The 5,129-nt window shown below is 57.0% G+C and overlaps 1 long non-coding RNA gene across 1 annotated transcript; it reads right to left on the bottom strand.

The window, feature by feature from the left end:
* Window positions 1-642: 642 nt before the first annotated feature.
* LOC120324274 lies at window positions 643-3,328 on the bottom strand. Its single transcript, XR_005565438.1, has 3 exons — window positions 3,269-3,328; window positions 966-2,306; window positions 643-848 (listed from the first exon to the last, which is right to left on the bottom strand). It is a non-coding gene; the product is annotated as an uncharacterized LOC120324274 (long non-coding RNA).
* Between the last annotated feature and the right edge of the window lie 1,801 nt (window positions 3,329-5,129).

The following is a 5,129-nucleotide window of genomic DNA, read 5'->3' as shown; positions in this document are numbered from 1 at the left end:
CTCTGGTACAGCCTACCTTCTGCTGCAGATCACCTTGGCTTCGCTGGAAGAGGTTTCCCAGAGAAGCTGTGGCTGCCCCATCCCTGGAAGTGTCCAAGGACGGGTTGGATGGGGCTTGGAGCAACCTGGGATAGCAGAAGGTGTCCCTGCCCATGGCAAGGACATGGAACAAGGTGGATTTTAAGGTCCCCCCAACCCAAATCATTCTGGGATTCTATGACTTGGCACACAGGGCGTACGGGAAGGATACACCTGTAGATGCACCAGGGAATGAGGACTTCAGGACCACACTGACAGCAGGGCAAAGAGACCAGAAATACAGATGCAGGGTGTGGCTTTGGTGGTCCTCCACAGAGCCAGAGCAGCTGTAACCTCCACTGAACCTCGCAGCCTGTGCCAAGTGGTTGTGCCAAGTGGCTGTGCCACACTGTGAGCAGCCAGACGTGCAGCTGAACCCGACGCATTGAGCTGGATGTTGATCTTCAGCTGGATGTCTGAAAATTGCGACAGGAAACCTGGGATGACATTCCTCGTCTCCTGTGACAGCAACTTCAGTCCCTGTGAGCACTCCTAGACACAAGCAATGCCACAGCAAAACCAGGATCAAGGAAAAACCCACCCGCATTTTAATGTTGGCAGGAAAAAAATGAGGAAAACCCAGCACCAAAACTGCCTTTAAAAATGAAATGCATTGAACCCAGAGCCACAGAGACCAAAATGTGTTAATAGTAAACTGGAGATGCTTCCTTCTGCCAAGGCTCACGGTGCTCAGATGCTCTGGGTAGAGGTCCTTGGGGTCACCAATGCACAATGTTCAGGCACATCCAATGTTCCAGTAATTGATTTGACTAGAGGGAAAAGAAAACAAGGGGGAAAGACTGACAAAATAGAGACAGAACATGTGAGAACATGAATAAGCCTGTCCAAAGGAGGAGGACAAGCCTCCTGGATAACCCTCAACTCACCTCTTCCTTCTCACTCATGCTCTGTATCCTCTCCTGAGGTCCCAGTCTGGCAAATGGCAGGAGCATCCACCTCCATTGCCTTTTGGGACAGCCATTGGTGGCTGCATGTTGGAGCTGGGAAGGCAAAAGGTGCTACAGCATTTCCCAAACTGTCCTGGCATTTGTTTCTCCTCCAAAAAGGCTTTTCTTTCCCCTCTTTCCCTGCTCAGTGAGGATGCAGGTATGAACTGCTGTTAGCAAAGCACCTACAGCTTCAGCTCCTTGCTTTCCATGGGCCTGAGGGACACGTGTGATGGAGGAGGAGACTGAAGGACAAAGGCAGAACTGCCCAACCTCATCCTGAGCCTGAGGATGCAGGCGTTGGAGCAGTTGTAGTGGATCCACATGGATGTTAAAGACAGAAGGTCACCTACTCCTGGCCGCCCAGCCTGCCACAGGAGAGCATCCAGGGCTAGGAAGGGCCAGCTGATCCTTGCCTTTCTCCAGGGAGGAGACATCCAGCGTGACCCATGCTCTTCCCCCACATCCTGAGGGACCATGCTCCACTGCAGGCAGCTGGTGACACCAGTGGCAGGACCACCCTGGTGCTCTGCAGATCCCAGGCGTCGTGACAGGAGCAGAGCCCAGGTCTCAATGGATGCTGGGGTCTTCCAACTGCTGCTGCCTGGTGCCATGTACAGCCTGGGGCTCTGCAGGAGCCAAAACTGTGCACAAACCCCTCATGTTCCCAAAGCCTGACCCTCTGCCCAGCCCTCATGGACACCCCTCATGGACACACATCCAGGCTGCAGGGCTGGATGTGTGACACAGGGTCACCTCACACAGCAGAGGATACCAGGCTGTGCAGTCTGTGGTGAGTGTGCATCCACAAGAATCACTCACTCAGGGACGTGCAGGGCTGCCCAGTTCCCTCTCAGGATGTGCAGGGCTGTCCAGTTTCCCCCCAGGATGTTCAGGGTTGTCCAGTTCTCTCCCAGCTCCTCTGGAAGTGCTGCCGCTGACCCGCCGCTGTTCCCGTCACCTTGGTGACTGCACACGCCAACATCCCCGGACAAAAGCTATCCCGGCACACAATGGGAACAGAAGGGAGCACTGGGCAGCACCACACAGCCCTGGGGAGCTGCCACCCGAGCACTCATCCCCGAGCTCCAGCCCCTGCTCTTTCCCAGGCAGCCAGGATTGCAGGCTCACAGATATTCCTTGTTCACAAGCCAGATGGGAATTCCAGGTATGTGTCCGTGCCTGCTGCACGCAGTTACCCAGGGACCCTCCTTATGCACATGTCCACGTCTTGCTGTGCTGTGGGCTTCAAGCTGCCTTGCTTCAGGTTTTTTTTCCCCTCTGTGTGTAAATACAAGATTTAAGGGCAGCATGAGGTTGTTGAGAGCAGCCCTGGTCTCCTGCCCGCTGGTACTGCCTGCCCAGCCTGGGCATGGCTCTGGCCCTGCGTGCTGGAGGAGTGTGGTGCTCTGTTTGTGTGGTTTGTGCTGGTGCCTGTGCCTGCCCTGCTTGATAATTCACGGGAGCCGAGCCTCGTGTGAGGCACATGGGTCCACATGTGACGGGCTGGGGCTGGGGGCTTGTCTCAGCCTCACAGGGGTGAGGTCACGGCAAACCGAGGGCTGAAACCCCTCCAGCGAGGAGGGTAGAACAGGATATAGAGCAGAGCAGGGCTGTTCTCCCTGTGGGGGAACTGAGGCATTTGGGGAGGGGTGTGTGTGACTGATTTGTCCCCAGTCTCAGTTACTGCCAGGAGCCAGTAGTGGAAGAAAAAAAAAGTGTGCCTTTCCTTTTTCTTGCAGAACAGAGAAAACCTCTGGGGAGGAGAGCAGGACTGTGTGGGGCTCTCCCAGACCTGCGTTGTCAACATCTCCAGCATTGCTTTTGGGATTTTGCCAAGAACCTGGTCCTGCATCGCAGCAGAGCATCCCCATCACGGCAGAGCATCCCCGCGGGCACCCAGTCCCAATGGGTGGGGGACAAACCACTGTTTGGATTAACCATTGAGCTGAGTTCATTGCGGTGCATCCCCCAAGGGGTTAAGGACATGTAGCGGACCAGGCAGGGCCAAGCCGTGCTCCCGCCGCTCCCTCCCGCATCCCCTCCCGCATCCCCTCCCGCATCCCCTCCCGCATCCCCTCCCACCGCCGCGCCGGGCGCAGGAGGGCAGGAGGCAGCGGGAAGCGGAGCGGAAGGAGCCGAGCCCCGACATCCAGGAGAGCTGTGCCTGGAGCTGAACCAGGCCAGGCTTCCCATCCCGCACATCCCCATGGAAACCTCGGCCCCGCCGCCCCGCCTCGCACCCGTGCCCGATTGTAGGTCACCGATGGCCGCGCCGGTCCAGGGGGGCGAGGGGGGCTGTCCGAGGGGGAGGGGAGCTCCCCGACACCCAGGGGCTCCTGCCGAGGCTTCCAAAGCTGCGAAGGGGAGAGGGATTGAGCCCTTCCCCCCGTCCCCGCCCACATCCACCCCACTGAGCAGCGTTAGGGGTCCCCGGCAGCATCCCCGCGGCTCTGGCAGCATCCCAGCCCCTCCACGGACCCCGAGGTGCGTTGGGTGCCCCACCACGGGGGTTTGCAGCCGCAGGACCGCCCCCACCCCCCCAGCCGGTTCTGCTGGTCCTTCCCCTCCTGCGCTCCCCTCCCAGCACGAGTCCCCTGAATGCTCCATTTGAAGCTAATTCCGGCTGAAATCTGGTTCGCTTTCGAACGTTGCTGCTTTAAATTGGAGAGATTGACCTTGTAGCAGGAGGTGACATGCAGATGCACATCAGCAGCCCGTCAGAGCGGCGGCGGGGGCTGGGGGGGTGCGGAGCCGCCTCGGGGACAGGCCAACTATTTTATGAGTAATTTAATATCTGGAACACAGACTTTTCATTCCCAGAGATCTGCTGGGGAAAGAAAGAGCCTTTCTGCAGCCCTGCGAAGGCTGTTCCTCATAAGGAGGCAGAGCAGAAAAAACAGGGCTGGGATTTAACCCCTTGGTGTCCAGTCCAGCGCAGAGGCTCCCAGCTCCCGGTCCCTGCAGAGGGGCCAGGAAAACCAGGAGTTCCCTGCACAGCTCAGAGCGGAGACAAGCCAGGCTGTGTTGCTCCAGGCAAAAGAAGTAATTGCTCCTTCCCATTCAAATTCAAATCCAAGCCTGAGTGAGGATGGGGAAAACAAACAACAGCCCTGAGGTGAGATTTGAGGTAGGAGCTGGTGTCTGAACACTCTTCCCTGTCCCAGACTGGTCCCTGCTGTATCAAACTCCACAAGAGTCCCTCTGGGGTTGGGACCACCCTCCAGTGGAGCCAGTGCACCCAGAGGATCCATGGAGGGAGCTCCTGCCCTGCTGACAATGAAGTGTGACATGTGTGACCCCAGTAACCACCAAACCTGAGTTGGTGCTGCTGTGTCCTGTTGCTGTCTGCAACATGCCAGCAGGCACAGTCCAGTGCCTGTCCCAGTAATGCCTCTGCCAAAAGCATTCCAGCATCCTGGTACAGCACTGAACCCATACAGATCTTCCCATACTCCCATACAGCTCCTGCTTGATATTATGGTTTGGAGAATGGGAGGGAAGGAAAAACACAATCCCTCCTCCCCTGTATTTCACTACACAGTCTGGCCCAAGGGGAGAGGAGACTGTACCTCAGAGCTGGTTTTTCAGGAGGGAGCTGCTGGCAAGGGAAAAGCCTCCCTGTATCTGGGAGCAGTGTCACAAGCTGCATGGGAGAAGGGCTGGTTGGAGGGGCTTGCATGGGGGACTGCTCCAGGAGGCCCTGCTGGGCAGCCTGGCTGTGGCTGATGCTTCCAGCAAGGACCAAGGCCAAGCAAGGATGGTTTAGGAAGGGCTCTTCCTTGAGCAGCAGGTACTAGGAACTCATGGGCTCAGGTGCAAACAGATCAACACCTTTGCAGGCTCCCCAGCATTTACTGGTGGTGTTAGACCAGACTGTGGGACTGACATCACTGCCTCAATCTCGCTGACAAACAACACAGTCGTGCTTTCATGTGTCCAGCTCAGCTTCATTTCCACAAATATTGACAGCCACGATGGATTCTCCACTGCATCAGATCCTGCCAAAGTCCTGCCTCTGGAGCTTTGGCACAGAGGAAACTTCCAAGCCCCCACAGATGATGCAGGAGAAACCTCCACCTGGTTTTCTTGCTGGTCTCTGTT

This window comes from Pipra filicauda, unplaced genomic scaffold, assembly GCF_003945595.2.
Source record: "Pipra filicauda isolate LSUMZ 115617 unplaced genomic scaffold, ASM394559v2 scaffold47_size6085603_pilon, whole genome shotgun sequence".
NCBI lineage: Eukaryota > Metazoa > Chordata > Aves > Passeriformes > Pipridae > Pipra > Pipra filicauda.
Note: the sequence above shows the minus strand (reverse complement) of the source record. Positions and strands in the feature narration are given on the sequence as shown.